This window comes from Bos indicus, chromosome 5, assembly GCF_029378745.1.
Source record: "Bos indicus isolate NIAB-ARS_2022 breed Sahiwal x Tharparkar chromosome 5, NIAB-ARS_B.indTharparkar_mat_pri_1.0, whole genome shotgun sequence".
Taxonomy (NCBI): domain Eukaryota; kingdom Metazoa; phylum Chordata; class Mammalia; order Artiodactyla; family Bovidae; genus Bos; species Bos indicus.
This window is the reverse complement of record NC_091764.1, coordinates 37,738,491-37,757,163: the sequence shown is the minus strand read 5'-3', so window position 1 is coordinate 37,757,163 and position 18,673 is coordinate 37,738,491. Positions and strand designations below refer to the sequence as shown.

Sequence of the window (18,673 nt, the reverse complement as noted above, 5' to 3'; positions counted from 1 at the left end):
CCTGGGCAAGAGAGCTGCTTTGGACATGTAGTCATGTAGTCAGAGAGCTAAGTTGAGCTTAGCAAGAGCTAGGTTCATACTAGCCACTTCTGTGGTTTTTAACTGTACATTCAGAAATCTGGCTTTCACTTCTAGTGTTTAACTAAATTTACTTTCTGTGAGATTAGAAATGACCTACCCCCGCCAAATACTAACGATTTAGTATCTGATGGCCTTTGCTCAGTTCTTTGTCTCTGAATTGTCTGCAGCACTCAAACACATTCCTCTCTCTCATTCTCTTGCTTTCACACTCTGCTCTTTCTCTCTCTCGTTCTCTACTGTAGGTCTCTCAGTCTCTTCTCCTTTACTCTTTTCCCTTTCTGTCTGTCCTGTCCTGCTTTAGAAAGGAACACATGTCTATAATAAAACAAAATTATGTAAAAACAAAATCTGATGAGGAAAACCAACAAAGGGAAGACAGATAACAAGAAGATCGTGGGTGAGATAATACACAAAGTGTCACATCTCATTTGGAACATTTGCTAGAGTTGGGCCACAGATTTGCATCTAAGGTTCCCTACACTACATTAAATGTTTTCACAATTGTTTACTTGAATCACAGTGTCCTTAAGATAAAAACAAATTGGTTGTTTAAGAGGAACAAGCATATTCTAGAAGGGCAACTCAGCAGACATCTTCCTGGGAGCACTGTGAAAATTTTCAATAACATTTGACCATAACCCAGCAGCACATATCACAGGATTCTTCTTCCGGGTTGCTGCCTGTCCCACTCTCTCACTTCACTCCGGCCTCTTTTTAGTTGTCGTCTTCTCAGACAATGACGACATATAAAATAGCTCCTGCTCTTGTTTCCTTACGTTTCTTTTCTCTGCTTTATTTTTCTGCTCACCAGCTGACATAACTTTGTTGGTTTGCTTATTGTTAATCTTTTCCTTTAGGTTGTAAGCTCCCTGAGGGCTGGGACATTGTTTTGTTCATATCTTGCAAGTGTTGAGGACAGTGTCCGGCACACAATGGTGTCAATATATTTTTCTGAAGGAATGAATGGCTAAAATGCCATCAGTAAGTGTTAGGGGTTTTAATGTTAGTCTTTCAGCCATGTCCAACTCTTTGCAACCCCATGGACTGTAGCCTGCCAGGCTCCTCTGTCCATGGAATTCTCCAGGCAAGAACACTGTAGTGGGTAGCCATTCCCTTCTCCAGAGGATCTTCCTGACCAGGGATCAAACCTGGGCCTCCTGCATTGCTGGCAGATTCTTGACCATCTGAGTCACCACGGTTGTACTTATTGAAAAGTATCTTGTTTGAGGTAGAGTGTGAGTAGCCAGTTCCTGCAGCAGTTGAAGTTGGCTTTTTGTACCAGGTCAGCATAGTAGTCTGAGACTTGGTAGTCAGCAAAAGAAGGAATATTCTCAAGTGAAATTGTGAGGAGAGTGACTCCTGTCTTATTCTATAAGCAGGAAGAATTGGAAGACATATCACTTCCTGAGGTGGGGAAGGAGTTATAGGCTAGCAAGTTGTAAAATAATAGGGCAAGATTGGTTCTTAAAGAGAGAACCTCTTAAGTGAAGCCCTGATAGAAGCGCGATGGGATGACAGTGTGTGTGGTGGGGCATGGCCATTATGACTGAACCATTCTTTGAACACTTAACTCTTTCCTTTTCTTCTTTTCTTCCTTAAGAAGACAGGAAAAAAAAATACACAAAAACTAGAGAAATGAACATCACTGATATTCCTAAGACTCTCTGAGAGAAACTTATGCCCATTATGATATGGAGGTAATGTTGTCTTCTTCCTGTTCATAGGATTTTTAAAAGTCCAATTTTTTTATCACGTCCACTTTGACCAGCTTATCTCATCTTTTACAGTAAGGGAAAAAAAGCTACTCCAAGAACATGCTTCTCTGAATCTACTGAGAAGGAGAATGATTGATGTGGAATTAAATACATTAGAAGCATATTGGTTTATAAGTGGTAGAAATAATTTTGTGTATGGCCATCTACTTTGCTTTCTCTTCTGAGGAAGAGAAACTCTTTTGAGGAGTTTCAGAGTTATCTGCCTCCTCGTGATAGCCTGGCCAAGGTACACTATACAAAGGTGAATTTTTGTTTGATCCCATAGTTATCATTTCTCCTTGACTTGTATAATATTGATGCTTTTTGCTAAAAGTTTATAGGCTATATGTCAGAGATCATGGATTTGAAAAAAGTTTCTCTTTTCATTATGGTTATTTTTTATGGTTTTAAGCCTTACAGAGATGAGAGGATGCATGTGGGTCACCAGGAAGGCAGCCTTTGGATAGCTGCAGGTGTGGGAGGTCAGGGGACAGGTAAAGGTGGGACGGGAGTACCCAAACTTCCCTAATGACGGTTTACATTTACCTACCACCCCTGATGTTCATTATAAAAATATGCTAAAATCAAGAAACAACATAGAAGAATAAAAATGATGGGAATTTCAAAAAATTAAAAGGGACAATTGGTTAGGTAGAAGTTAAATTTTGAAAAGAGAGACTAAAGTAAGGAATATTAAGCTAAAAGGGAATGAAGTGGGAGCTAAAATAGAAGATTTAAAATCCCTACCAAGGTAAAAGGTTAAGAGTTTAAAAATATAAAACACAAGAGATTTAAAAATAAAAGATAAAATACTATAAGCCAATGAGATAAAAGGTTAAAACATGAGTAAAAGCTATAATGGTTTAGGCTAGAAGGCTAAAGCCTGTGAAATGAAAAACTAAAAACAGACCATTCCTTGGGATTAAGGTTTTGGAACAGGAAATCAGAGTTAAAAATGCAAAAGAATGAAAATTTAAAAATTAAAATCAAATTAAATTCAAAGAATAAAGTGGATTAAGGGAACTATTTTTAAAAAGTAATTAGCAGAAAGCAAACAAACAAACAAAACCCCCAAACCAAAAACCGCTGTTTAAAGGAAATGGAGTGTGTAGGAAAATTCTCAGGGCAGCCAGGCCTTCCCTGTGGGAGAGGAAGGGGCTGAGTGGAGGCTGCATTGGCTGTCTTTGGACCTGGGGTAGCAGGGCAGAGGGCAGAAGCTGTTTACCCCAGGCTGCTGTGGAGAAGATGGCATAGTAGGAGCTAGTCTGGCTTCTGGAAACTTCCTGGGGAAGCACCCTCTTCCCCCATCTTTTAAAGATTCCCTCTCACTTGCTGTCCATGTTCCATCCCCACTGCCACTGCCAGCCTTGACCTTCAGCAGCTCCCCAGTGATATTTAAATTGGCTCCTGCCCCAAGACTTTCCCCTTCCAGCTCTCCCCACCCTGCAACCAGACTAATCTGAAAACTCCATTTGGTCATGGAATTATATTGCATGAAAACCTTCTGTGCTTATCATTTAAATTATTAAACTCTCAAAAGGCCTTGTAAACTCTGACTTTAATGTTTGTTTTTTCAAATGAGTTAGAGATCTTCTATGTTAGTACTTAAAATTCAACTATCTTCTGCCTTATTTATGCTAAACCCCAAGATATCTGGAGGTTAAGTATTTTGAAGTTCAGAGTCTGATCATAAGATTTAGAATTAATTCAGAAAAAAAGGAATTCTTTATTCCATTTTTAAAAGGCAAAGTTAATTGATATTTGTTTTAGTTTCTGGTTCCCAGAGAAATCAAAGAGAGTGTGACAAAAAGAGACAGAGAGAGATGGAGAGATGGAAAGAGGGAAAGAGAAAGAAAAGAAATAGAAAACTGAAATTCATGTGTATATGATGTACTTCTGGGAAAATCTGATTTTTGTTTTAACCAGAATGAAGATGGAACTCTCTTCCATGTTCTCCCCTTGAGTGACTCTTTCCTGAGTTTAAGTCCATTATCATCTTTAAAAATGCGTCTTGAGTATTTCTTTACTCAGTTCTGAAAATTATGAAAATTTAGCTTCTCCCAGTGTTTGAGGGAGAAAAAAAAAAAAAAGATTGGGAAGTAAAACTTACCATAGTTAAGATTATTCCAATGAGTTTTCTGCCAAAACACCAGATGCTACTGGAAAAAAAAATATTTGCCACAATTTGCTATCTGTGCCTGCTTTTTTAACAGGAGAGCAATGTAAAAGAATGAGGTAAATGGCAACCCTCTTCCAAATAAACAGTGTTTTTATATTAAAAAATGTTCTAATTAGAACTATTATGATTATAGCACTAATTCATATTAAAATTCTATTATTTATCAGGAAGTACCAGGGCCCCTCAGAGCAAATGCAGTATAAATGCTTTTCATTGTCACACTTGGCCTCCCTAAATTTTTTTAAATCTTTATAATTTTCTAGCAATATTATAGATCTTAGACCATTTTAGATTTGGAGCTAAGGCTTATATTTCTATTTTCTCCTGTTGACTTCTGTTTTCCTTTTAATTTTTACATGGGTTTTAAAAGCCTTTTATAAGCCAAATCTTTATAAGCTGCATTTGCCATATCCTCATTTAGATCTCTTCTCAGTGAATTAAAGCAGCATCAGAAATAGAAATGAATTTTGAGAAATGAAATATGTGTGTAGCTTAAAGTGAGGCAATTGAAGCAAACCTCAAGTTAGAAGATTATTCTGACTTAATATTGTTTTTGTGCACTAAAAAATGCTTGGGTGTCTCGTGTCCTCTATTTTCATGCAATTCTGCTCTCTGGCTCCAGCCTATAGCAGGAACAGAAGTTCCTATAAATTGTGTGATACACAGATTTTGCTATACTTCTCATAACCCTCCAGGATGTAAAAAAAAAGCCCAGAAGGAAGATGGTATCTAAAATTTTCTGCCTTCTGAGTTACCCTGGTCTCACCTAATGTGAGGCTTGGCTTGTTCAACAGTTCATCATATTTTAAAATTTGTTATGGACTGAATGTATGTGTTACCCTCAGAGTCACATGTTGAAGCCTTAACTTCCCTCTCACCCAAGTATGGTGGTGCTTGGAGTAAGGAAGTGATTAAATTTAAATGTGATCATAAGGAGTGAAGCCTTGATCCAGTAGAATTAGTGTCTCATAAGAAGAGACACCAGAGAGCTTCCCCCAACTCCCACCATCCCTCCCAACTGCCCATGCACCAAGGAAAGACCACATGACGACACAGTGCCACAGGCAGCTGCCTGCAAGTTGGGAAGAGGGCATCTCTGAGACACTAAATAGGCCAAAAACTTGATCTTGGACTACCAGTTTATGTTATTTTGCTATGGCAGCCCAAGAAGACTAATACAGTATTCCTGTTTGTACTGATAATAAAAGAAGAGAAATTAGCTCCAAAAAGGAGACAGGCTACAAAAGAGGGCAGGGATCTTATTTGTTTTGTTTGATAACTATATCATTGGAAGATGCAGAAGAGTCTGGCTCATGGAAGATACTCAGTATTTATTTTGTTAAATGAATGAATGAATGGCTAGATGAGTAAGTAGATAAAGCAGCTGAGCTTCTCATGATAAGTGAACTGATCACTGAAGTGGATTATAAAAGGAATATTGCATTTCCTCCCTTAAATATTTTATATGTACGCCTCTCTTGTTTATTTCCGATTGTTTTGGGGCAGTCCCAACTAAAGACCTACTTATTTAACTTCTATTCAGAGTACATTATGTCTCCCAGTTTTTTCCTTATTCTACATGACCTCGAGGAATACTGGCAAACTCTCCTGTATAATGTCCCCAAATCTAGATTTGTCTGATGTTTTTCTCATGATTGTACTGGGATCATGGGGTTTGGAAATCATACCACAGAGGTGAAATGATCTTTTCATCACATGATATTAAGAAGAAACATGATAGCTGCATGAAATCACTAGTGACATTAAACTGAAGTTGTTTGTACCAAATTATTGTTACTATGTAATACTTCTGTAGTATTTGCCACAATAATACTTCCTATCTTCTGACTGGACATAGAAGATATCAGTCTCTCGTTCCTAAATTCAGAAATGAAGGCTTCTTGCTTTTCACTAAAATTATAGAAAATGGGATATGTATATTTTTGTGTATGGTCTTATATGTAATGAATATTATTTTTTGTAGCTGAATCTTGTTTTCTCTATATGAAGAACCATGGTGAAATAAGCTGGGTACATTTATAAGGAAGGGCTTTCTCTAAGGTTCTTGTTTCATTTCTGAGATCCAGATAGGAACTTTGATGGCATAAAGCCCAATTTAGCTTTCCTGGTATTAGCACATTAGGCACCTTATAAAATATAATTTATGTAATGTCCTGCCAGCCATACCACCCTCAAATGTGATGTCATCAACACATTAAATAAGGACTTTTGGGACCTCCAAAAATAAGTTTTGGCAGGTAATCCAGGAGGTAGTGTGGAAGCAGTAGTGGGGCTCCCTTTGGTGGTTACCCCGAGTGAGGCACTGGAGAGTAATCACGGGGCAGGGTGCTATGAGCTGATGCACAAAAATAAAGAACCATAAATCTGAGTTAGACCACTTTATTCTAAAAAAGATTGAGATGTATCACTTGACTTAATGCTTTGTGGGAACATTTAAATTGGAGCTTATCCAAAGTTGCATCAAATTGGGGTGAGTAAAGTAGCTTGTGGGGCTAGAGTGCTTGTCTAGAAGGGGTTGTTCCCTTGGCCAGGGTTTGGCACCTGAATGAACACTTTACGCCCAACAAGGTCTTTAAGTTATACAGCTTCAATCTTGAATTGGGCTCATTGTGCCTCAAGAAACTGTTGAAACTTTATCGGCTATTTATTCTTTACTTTCTGTCTTGGGATGCAATTTAGTGCATTTGCGGTCACAATGCAATCAAGAAATGCTTGTGACTCAGAAAGTGTGATGCAAGTGTAGGTAGATAGTAAAGAAAATTTCTGGATTAAAGTTATTTTGACCACGAGAGTTGACTTGAACTATAACTTCAAAAGTGTCTTTTTCTAGTTCAATAACTCTTTTTGACTGCCTTTTATGTGCAAATCATTTGTTAGATGTAAAAGGGTAACAAGGAGAATAAGATCAAATCTGTACTCAACCAATAATCAAATCCAGAATATTAAATTAAAAAAAAAAACTAAAAATACAGTAATAAATTTTATGAAGCTGTTTACTTTGTTAAAATATAGAGAGCTATGTAGACTGGATGGACATTTCATTTTGTTAAGAAGTAAAGATGTGCGAGGGTGATGTGGCTTGTGATTTGGTCATCCATAAGCATTTCCACTGTATAATCATAAGGGATTTGATTTAGATCATACCTGAATGGTCTAGTGGTTTTCCCTACTTTCTTCAATTTGATTATACAGTGGAAGTGAGAAATAGATTTAAGGGCCTAGATCTGATAGATAGAGTGCCTGATGAACTATGGAATGAGGTTTGTGACATTGTACAGGAGACAGGGATCAAGCCCATTCTCATAGAAAAGAAATGCAAAAAAGCAAAATGGCTGTCTGGGGAGGCCTTACAAAAAGCTGTGAAAAGAAGAGAAGTGAAAAGCAAAGGAGAAAAGGAAAGATATAAACATCTGAATGCAGAGTTCCAAAGAATAGCAAGAAGAGATAAGAAAGCCTTCTTCAGTGATCAATGCAAAGAAATAGAGGAAAACAACAGAATGGGAAAGACTAAAGATCTCTTCAAGAAAATTAGAGATACCAAGGGAACATTTCATGCAAAGATGGGCTCGATAAAGGACAGAAATAGTATGGACCTAACAGAAGCAGAAGATATTAAGAAGAGATGGCAAGAATACACAGAACTGTACAAAAAAGAGCTTCACGACCCAGATAATCACAATGGTGTGACCACTGACCTAGAGCCAGACATCCTGGAATGTGAAGTCAAGTGGGCCTTAGAAAGCATCACTACGAACAAAGCTAGTGGAGGTGATGGAATTCAGTTGAGCTATTCCAAATCCTGAACGATGATGCTGTGAAAGTGCTGCACTCTATCTGCCAGCAAATTTGGAAAACTCAGCAGTGGCCACAGGACTGGAAAAGGTCAGTTTTCATTCCAATCCCAAAGAAAGGCAATGCCAAAGAATGCTCAAACTACCACGCAATTGCATTCATCTCACACGCTAGTAAAGTAATGCTCAAAATTCTCCAAGCCAGGCTTCAGCAATATGTGAACCGTGAACTTCCTGATGTTCAAGCTGGTTTTAGAAAAGGCAGAGGAACCAGAGATCAAATTGCCAACATCTGCTGGATGATGGAAAAAGCAAGAGAGTTCCAGAAAAACATCTATTTCTGCTTTATTGACTATGCCAAAGCCTTTGACTGTGTGGATCATGATAAACTGTGGAAAATTCTTCAAGAGATGGGAATACCAGACCACCTGACCTGCCTCTTGAGAAACCTATGTGCAGGTCAGGAAGCAACAGTTAAAACTGGACATGGAACAACAGACTGGTTCCAAATAGGAAAAGGAGTTTGTCAGGCTGTATATTGTCACCCTGTTTATTTAACTTATATGCAGAGTACATCATGAGAAACGCTGGACTGGAAGAAACACAAGCTGGACTCAAGATTGCCGGGAGAAATATCAATAACCTCAGATATGCAGATAACACCACCCTTATGGCAGAAAGTGAAGAGGAACTCAAAAGTCTCTTGATGAAAGTGAAAGTGGAGAGTGAAAAGTTGGCTTAAAGCTCAACATTCAGAAAACCAAGATCACGGCATCCGGTCCCACCACTTCATGGGAAATAGATGGGGAAACAGTGGAAACAGTGTCAGACTTTATTTTTCTGGGCTCCAAAATCACTGTAGATGGTGACTGCAGCCATAAAATTAAAAGACACTTACTCCTTGGAAGGAAAGTTATGACCAACCTAGATAGCATATTCAAAAGCAGAGACATTACTTGGCCAACAAAGGTTCGTCTAGTCAAGGCTATGGTTTTTCCTGTGGTCATGTATGGATGTGAGAGTTGGACTGTGAAGAAGGCTGAGCACCGAAGAATTGATGCTTTTGAACTGTGGTGTGGGAGAAGACTCTTGAGAGTCCCTTGGACTGCAAAGAGATCCAACCAGTCCATTCTGAAGGAGATCAGCCCTGGGATTTCTTTGGAACGAATGATGCTAAAGCTGAAACTCCAGTCCTTTGGCCACCTCATGCGAAGAGTTGACTCATTGGAAAAGACTCTGATGCTGGGAGGGATTGGGGGCAGGAGGAGAAGGGGATGACAGAGGATGAAATGGCTGGATGGCATCACTGACTCGATGGACGTGAGTCTGAGTGAACTCCGGGACTTGGTGATGGACAGGGGGGCCTGGCATGCTGTGATTCATGGGGTCACAAAGAGTTGGACACGACTGAGCAACTGATCTGATCTGAAGCATTTCCAAATAGTGTAAATAAAACTTCACACTTCCCTTTGGGATTTTATTGTAGGGATATTATCTCATCAAACTAGAAGTCAACCTCAGACCTTTCTGTTCTAAAACTTGGCAATTCTCCATACTGCACCCACATTCCTTGGCAGAAAAAGGGCTCCCGAGAATTCTGAGTTCCTAACCTCTAAGTTTTCTTGTCTTCAACCACACCTGTAGTCACCACCGTCATTCCTCAAGCATTCCACTAAACTGAGTACCAATAGTTAATCTACTCAACACATATTCTTAACTTTCAGAGTATTAAATGATGCAATAAGTATTGGGAGACTTGTGGAGGAAAAGAACATGTGAACGCTTTTTAGTGAATTGTGTCATTTGTTAGTCTGATATGTCTTTCCTAATCTGTGCCTCTAAATAGGCTCTAGTTTGGAATGCATTGCCAAGCAAGGAGGACCCTGTCTCTGGTGTCTAGGGATGACATTGTTTTTCAGGGATACACTTTGTTTGTTTTCTTCTTCATTGTTTATTTATTATTATTTTTTTCATGGGAGGGAGAGGGTGAGGGCTAGGGAATTTTTCTTATTTTCATATACTCTCAACAATGCATTTAAAACAACTGTCTTTTATTTAGAATTTAGATTTGTATTGATGAAGAGCTTTTCAACGTACCTAGTTTACCATCCTCTTCAAAGTAGAAGTTCTGTCTAGAAACTATAGAGAAAGGAAGTGGAGTAAATGTATATGATTTTACCTCATTCCTTTCAGTTTTAGCTCATGTTTTACCCATAAAACTGTCCCTGCAGTGAATTAATGAGGTACTGCAGTCTATTCATTGATATCATTAGAACACTAAATTTTGTCAGGTTATCTATTATACTTTCTGCAGCACCATCTTCCCCATTTCCGTACCACACACCCCACAGCTGAGTCATTCTTGGGGAGTAGGAAATGTGAAAATGTGACCTGGTCTTCCTCTGAAAGAGCAACAGTAGGTCAGGCCTCTTTTGTCTTCTGTCTCTAGGCAGCCTTATCAGCTGGATTGGCCTCATGCAAGAACTTGAAAGTAAGTGTCATAGTGAGGCATGAGTTGGTATATCGTTACTAGGGCCAGAGGTAGAGTTGGGGTATAATTAGAATAGCCAGTGGGATCAGTGAAGGTAAAGAAATGATGATGATGAGGTTGGTGATGACGAACTACTTATATCAGTGCTTATGATCTGTCAAGCTTTAAGTATTTGCTTTAAGCATTTTATGCTTACCACAACTCTGCAAGAGAGGTAGCATGATTTTCTCCATTTTACATTGTTCATGTGTGTTTGTGCTCAGTTGCTAAGTCATGTCCAACTCTTTGTGATCCCATGGACTGTAGCCTGCCAAGCTCCTCTGTCCATGGAATTTTCGCAGGCAAGAATAACCGGAGTGGGTTGCCATTTCCTTCTCCAGGGAATCTTCCCAACACAAGAATCAGACACATGTCTCTTGCATTGGCAGGATTCTTTACCAGTTGAACCACCTGGGAAACACACCTTGCATAAGGTCATGCAGATGGAACAGAGAGGATCCTAGCCTTGAGTCCGTGTTCTAAATCTCTGCTGCATCTCATGAATCACTTGAGATGTCTAACTCTATGGCCTACATAGGGTCATCCACTTGGATATTTGAAAGGAGGTAAACAACTTAGCACACACACACACGACTGAGCACACACACACACACACATTTCATGAACTCCTATCTATATTCATTAGATAGGTGATTCATTACACCAAGGTCTTTTTGTACATTTATGTTGTGAATTAATAGTTTTGGTTTTCTGTTTTAGAGGTGGCTAGAAAGATCAAGTTGTGTTCTTTTTGTGTTTAAGACAAAGGTTGGGAATAATATCAGCTATGAACATAACTAAATTCAATTAAACTGCAATCTTCAGATCCTTTCCAATCATTTTTGTGCATTGGGTATCTCTCATTTGATAGAAGATTGAAGAAGAAAAAGAGTTTATTTCCTTGCTTTATGTCTAACCTTATTCAACTCTGTGTGTTTGGGTGTGTGCTCAGTGACTCTGTTGTGTCCAACTCTTTGTGACCCCCTGGACTGTAACCCTCCAGGAACCTCTGTCCATGGGATTCTCTAAGCAAGAATACTGGTGTGGGTTGCCATTTCCTCCTCCAGGGAGTCTTCCTGACCCAGGGATTGAACTGGAGTCTCCTATGTCACCTTGCATTATAGGCAGATTCTTTACCACTGGGCAACCTGGGAAGCCCCTGTTCAACCGTAATATTCAACAAAAGTTTCTTTTGCTTTTAAATATTTTTTATGTGCAGTTTTTATGTTAGGATTCAGGATTACAATATTAGACAAGATGAACAAGGTCTATGTGGTTTTAAAATCTGTTCAAGGTTCAATTCAGTTCAATCATTCAGTCATGTCTGACTCTTTGCAAACCCCGGGACTACAGCACACCAGGCTTCCCTGTTCATCACCAACTCCTGGAGCTTGCTCAAACTCATGTCTATCGAGTTGGTGATGCCATCCAACCATCTCATCTCTGTCATCCCCTTCTCTTCTTGCCTTCAATCTTTCCCACATCAGGGTCTTTTCCAATGAGTCAGTTCGTCCTTCCAGTGAAATATTCAGGGTTGATTTCCTTTAGGATTGACTGGTTTGATCTCCTTGCAGTCCAAGGGATTCTCAAGAGTCTAACACCACAATTGAAAAGCATCAATTCTTTGGCACTCAGCTTTCTTTATGGTCCATTTCTTATATCCATACATGACTACTGGAATAACCATAGCTTTGACTAGACAGACCTTGTTGACAAAGTGATGTTGCTGCTTTTTAATATGCTGTCTAGGTTGGTCACAGATTTTCTTCCAAGGAGCAAGCATCTTTTAGTTTCATGGCTGCAGTGACCATCTGCAGTGATTTTGGAGCTCAAGAAAATAAAGTCTGTCACTGTTTCCATTGTTTCCCCATCTATTTGTCATGAAGTGATGGGACCAGATGCCATCATCTTCATTTTTTTCATGTTGAGTTTTAAGCCAGCTTTTAAACTCTCCTCTTTCACTTTCATCAAGAGGCTCTTTAGTTCCTCTTCACTTTCTGCCATAAGGGTGGTGTCATCTGCATATCTGAGGTTTATTGATATTTCTCCTGGCAATCTTGATTCCAGCTTACGCTTCATCCAGTAGGCCATTGCGCATGATGTACTCTGCATGTAAGTTAAATAAACAGGGTGACAGTACACAGCCTTGACATACTCCTTGTCAAAGTTATAGACAAGTAAATAAGAAATGTAAATACAGTTGGATGAAATCAAAGAGATATTTCAGTCTTTTCTATGCACAGACACCTAGTTATCTTGAGCTTTTGCTATTAAAGTTAAAATTTTGCATTAAAAAATCTCCACTAATGCAAATAGAAGATAAATTTAAAGAAACTGTGGCTGTCGGTCTATGAAAATTTGCAGTGATGTTTCTCTGGCATAGTGATATTTTACATAATAAAAAGTATTTATGGGGGAAATCTGTAGTTCTAACATCCTGAGGTATATATCTAAGAGGATGGCAGCAAATTGGAATAGCACCAAATGAAATTCAATTGAATGGATGAATGAAGAAAAGCAAATTTGGCTACAGAGCTCTCCCATCTTGCCCCTGACTTAAGACACATTTGAATTAGTCTTATAACATGCTTAATTTCATCCCTCATGTTGATGACTGCCCTGCTAAATTTCAATTATTTTTTCAGGTTTTATTTTTCTTTGCAAAGAATTCAGCAGTTCTTTTCTTTGTTCTGTTTTAGGAACATCTGTTGCAAATTTAGTGTTGAGTTTATTTGAAACTAACAGCTGCCCAGTAGCACATTAAGAGAAATAGCCTAGGTGAAATTTTCCTGCAGATTCCTTTATGAAAAGGCTAATTTCTAAAACTTTATCTTTAATTACATTTAAATTATGTAACAAGAAAGATATAGGAATGACAACAATTTTCCCCATGTAGCATGATATATCAATGTTTTGTGTTTATGATTATCCTAATGTATTTAATCTAAATATTTAGATATTTAAAGGCTACAAAAGCAAAAAAAAAAAAAAAAAAGTTGGTTACAATTTGAACTTGAGGCCAGCTGGTTTATTGGCTCTTGTTTTCCAAGTGAAGTGCCACTGCCCAGAATACGAATTCTTCGACAAATTCCCAACTCATGTCTGCCTACAAATCACATTAAAATAAATTTGAATGGTCTAAAAATTTGAGTTTTTGAGAGAGCTTACTTTTCAGAACTAAGCAAACAACAAAATACTACTAAAACAATCATTAAAAAGAACCACAAATCTACTACAAGACTAGACTCTACAAATCTCTGGACCTCTTGTTACTCATGGAAGAAGTTATAATTAATTCAGTAAAGAGCATGTATGAAATGTTTGCGAAGTCTCCTGTGGACACATAAAATACAACAGCAAATTCTTAAAACCTGTACTCTGTGGAATTGCTCAACCACCAAATAGGACATATGCTCATATAATTTAAATCTTTGCACACTATTAGGCTAAGCTTCTATCTATATCGCCTCTTACTCCAGATAACAGTCCCGAGAGGGGAGGATTATTACTAACCTCATGTGGTAAAGGAGGAATGGAAGCTGAATAATTCATTTAAAGTCATGTAGCAAATAGATGCCCCAAGTCTAAGGTCACTGAGCTAGCAAATGACAAGCATGTGAGTCTCTCTAATTCAAAATCCCATCTGGCTTACTTCAGTCGAGGACTCCTCTTTTAGGTGTCTGCCCTGGGAGAGTGTAGAACTCATAGAGAAGACAGTAGGGATGGAAACCAAGACCCAGAAACCCTGGGCAATTCTCTAGCAATATGCTGCTTTTCTCTTTTAACTCCACCCCCTGAAGGTGAAGCCTTTTCTACCTTCTCTTTTTCCCTTTCTTCTTACCTCTATACCGTTTGCTTCCTTTGTTTTCTGTACTGCTTATTCCCACTATGTACTAAAATGGGTCATTCTTTCTAAGTGCTCACCAAAATCTGCAACACAAAGGGAACACAAAAGATAGCTAAATGAAAGACAGAAAGTAGAGAGACCAAAATATATCATTCAAACCTTGCAGCCAAGTTTGGTTTTTCTGTTCTCTTCAAATAAACTAGACAAAAAGAATCGTTGACTTTTGAAAATCATAGCATTTTAGAGCTAAAAAAAGCACAGAGGTAATCAAGCCAAAAAGCCTTTACTGTAAGGATGAAAGAAGTGGGAGCAGGGAGCAGGATTGACTTATATGAAGTCACAAAGCCAGAAGTGGCAGGTCTGGGACTCTGCCATGGGAAACTTCATGCTCAGCTTAGGTCCCCTCCTTTGAATCCAGGTGATGGAAGGGAAACTCTTTAATGGCACACAGAGAGACTGCTTGGCTTCTTTCCAAGCAGGGGATTCCATGCCATGCTGGATGAGGCTTTGTGTTCTGAAATCAGGTAGACCTGGGTCCAAACCTCAGCCCTGCCACTTGCTGTCTGTGTGATTCAAGTTCCATTGCTTACCTTCTTTAAGGCCCAGTCTCCTCATTTGTTAACAAGTGGTTTGTATTTCAGGCCTTCTGTATTTGTTGAGAGCATTAGGTAGATAGAATAGAAAACGGAGTCCAAGATGGTGGCTAAAGAAAGCAGTGACTAGAAACATCATGCAGGGGGAGGGGGACAAACAGAGAGAAGAAAGAAGCAGAGGACCAGAGTGAGAACCTTTGTCAGGAAAACACACCCCCTTCTCTGGTTGCCCTTGAGCGTATGACCATTTTCATTCCTTCCCTGCTTGGTGGCAGGTACCAGCCCTATTTTGGATAATGGTGAACCAGAGGAGGAGACAGCAAGTACAAAAAGGGAAGCCAAGAGGGGTCAAGGTCACTCCTTCAGGGTCAGTCAGTACTATCTGTTGTCTATTTAATAACGTTTTGCTTGCTTGAGCTGTAACTAGTCTCTTGTTTCAAACCATTGTTATGACAAGATAAGAGTTGAGAAATCCTGTCTGCTTGAGCTGTAATTAGTCCATCGTTTTAAATCTTTGTATCTACAAGACAAGAACTGAGGGAGAGAAATAAACCAACCTCACAAGAGAATAAAAGGAAATAATACTTTACATTTATAGACTGCTTGTTTGCTCTGTGTCACATTCTGTGTTAAATGTTCTACCTTGATTTTTTTGATATAATACTTATAATGTATGCAAAATGCTTAGACCATATAGTATGTGTGTATATCATATGTGTGTGTGTGTGTGTGTGTGTATGAGCACATATATGTATCAGTTAAGAATGTCTCTCACACACACACACACACACACGCACACACACCAGTCAGGAAGTCAAGAATTTCATTTAAACCTTGACTACGTTGACTTGAATAAGTAACAGTGTGCTGTGATAAGAAGTCCAGGGCCCTTGTGGTTGTCCCATGAGGCTACCAGGGCTCCCACTCTTTCTGTCTTTCTGTCCTGCCCAAAACCCTAGGTAGAAGGCTTTCATGCTCATGGTCACAGAATGAGTGTTTGGTTATATTACTACCTGTGCTTCAGGCAGTCAAATAGCAGGAAGAAAGATAGTAAGGAACCCAGTGTTCTTGCCTGGAGAATCCCATGGACAGAAGAGACTGGCAGGATATAGTCCATGGGGTTATATAGAGTCTCACATGACCAAAGTGACTTAGCATGCACACGCATGTGCACACAGACACAGACACACACATATGTATATATGTGGGCTTCCCTCATAGCTCAGTAGGTAAAGAATCTGCCTGGCTTTCCTGTGGCTCAGCTGGTAAAGAATCGGCCTGCAATGTGGGAGACCTGAGTTCGACCCCTGGATTGCAAAGATCCCCTGGAGAAGGGAAAGGCCACCTGATGTGAAGAGCAGACTCCTTGGAAAAGACCCTGATGCTGGGAAAGATTGAAGGCAGAAGGAAAAGGGGACGACAGAGGATGCAATGCTTGGATGGCATCACCGACTTGATGGACATGAGTTTGAGCAAGCTCCGGGAGTTGGTGATGGACAGGGAAGCCTGGCTTGCTGCAATCCATGGGGTTGCAAAGAGTTGGACATGACTGAGCAACTGATCTGATTTTATATATATATAAGTATATCCCTCCAACACATTCATATGTATTCAAACATATACATTTTATTGTGAAGAAAACATAGCTACTTATCATAAGTAGCAGTAAATCTTAGTATATATGTAGAGGTCAGGGATGTGAATATGATGTTTACCTCAGCCCAGTGAATTGGTGGCTGGGATTCAGGGCTGGCAAAAAGCAAAAAAAAATCACAAAAACAAAATGATTTGTTGCATATTGAAGTCAATGAAACAGGCTTCATAAAGGAATATGACTGCAGAGAAGAGGCAAATCAGCTAAGACATGTGATCAAAGGGATAGCTACGGAAGGAAACTCACTAGGTGGAGAGATTGTACAGGAAAGAAATGTCTATAAGTAGGAGATTTGGAGGGTGCTTTCACTCAAGAAGTTAGGAAACTGACTGGGTAAGGGGGCGGTCACCTAACCTTGAGGTCAACAGATGGAGGAAACTGAAAAGAAATGACTTGACCTCCTCACTGTCAGGACAGAAGAGGGAGAACAATCAAGAGAGAGAGAAATCTCCAATTCATATTTGGGACAGTAAGGAAGTCAGGATTAGAAAGGAAATACTATAGCTAGTAATATGTTGTTCCAAGTTGAACTGAATAATGAATCTGTATACTTACATTTCATGACATATAATAAAATAAATTCTCCACCCTCACCACCTCCCTGGGCTTGGGCTTAGTTCCATAGCCCTTGCTGAGCCAGGTCACTGGGGAAGACAAACAGTAACAGAACACAGAGCCAAGGCTGAAGTCTTAGAAAAGCATCTCCTGAGATACTGGCTGAGAACCATAGAGTTGCTTGTGGCACAAACTTTCTGGAACGTTTCCATTCTAAGATACTCAGAGCCCATTTTATAGGCCTTTGTGACTTGAAAATGAATGGCCTATGGACTAGTTCCTACAGCTTAATAGAGGACAACATGACATCTTGTGGATATAAGTTCTTGTTAGCTGTGTTTAGGTTAGGGCTAAGGGTACCTGGCACATAGTAAGCAATCTATGAAAATATAATTAAAAATTTTAATTCAGTTAAATGAATGAATCTAGATAGTTTTGAGGTGGCTCCAGTAAATGGCAATATACTTATAGTATGTTTACTTATTTATCTATTGATAGTACTACAAAAACTAGCTTGTAAATGTACAATTTGAGTTTTTATTTTCTACTATTTAGTTGCAACTGCCATGAATGGACCATGCAGTGAAAAAGTACTTTGGAGAAATAACAGCAATGGTTGCTTTAAAATATATTGATTTCCTGTTAAAATGCTTGGAATCATATCACTTTGCTCAAATCTGCAATTTATGAAGATAAAATCATTCCTTCTCCGACCAAAGAATTCCCCCAAACAAATTAAATTGATATGGTTGGAGATCTTTTTTAATTTAGACTTTCTTCTTTGTTCCCACAAATAGCTTTTGTTTGATGAGCTCAAAGTGTTTCCATCTTTGTATATCTGATGGTACTGATCATTCATTCAACAATGATGTTCAAAGCAATCAGTTAAATAAGATCTGATTCCTACCCTCAAGGAGCTTTCAGTTCAGTTCAGTTCAGATCATTCGCTCAGTTGTGGCTGACTCTTTGCAACCCCATGCAGCACACCAGGCCTCCCTGTCCATCACCAACTCTCGGAGTTCACTCAAACTCATGTTCATCGAGTTGGTGATACCATCCAACCATCTCATCCTCTGTCATCCCCTTTTCCTCCTGCCCCCAATCCCTCCCAGCATCAGAGTTTTTTCCAATGAGTCAACTCTTCCCATGAGGTGGCTAAAGTATTGGAGTTTCAGCTTCAGCATCAGTCCTTCCAATGAACACCCAGGACTGATCGCCTTCAGAATGGACTGGTTGGATCTCCTTGCAGTCCAAGGGACTCTCAAGAGTCTTCTCCAACACCACAGTTCAAAAGCATCAATTCTTTGGCACTCAGCTTTCTTCACAGTCCAACTCTCACATCCATACATGACCACTGGAAAAACCATAGCCTTGACTAGACGAACCTTTGTTGGCAAAGTAGTGTCTCTGCTTTTGAATATGCTGTTTAGGTTGGTCATAACTTTCCTTCCAAGGAGTAAGCGTCTTTTCATTTCATGGCTGCAGTCACCATTTGCAGTGATTTTGGAGCCCCCCAAAATAAAGTCTGACACTGTTTCCACTGTTTCCCTATCTGCTTCCCATGAAGTGATGGGACCAGATGCCATGATCTTAGTTTTCTGAATGTTGAGCTTTAAGCCAGCTTTTTTACTCTCCTCTTTCACTTTCATCAAGAGGCTTTTGAGTTCC

General features: G+C 39.2%; 1 long non-coding RNA gene and 1 pseudogene across 1 annotated transcript in view; one reads left to right on the top strand and one right to left on the bottom strand.

The window, feature by feature from the left end:
• The window catches only part of LOC109558387 (NADH dehydrogenase [ubiquinone] 1 alpha subcomplex subunit 12 pseudogene), a 63,600-nt pseudogene extending 51,153 nt beyond the window's left edge, over nt 1-12,447 (bottom strand).
• Nucleotides 1-18,673, top strand: part of LOC109559204 (uncharacterized) — a 145,020-nt gene that overhangs the window by 100,437 nt on the left and 25,910 nt on the right. The window lies entirely within an intron of this gene.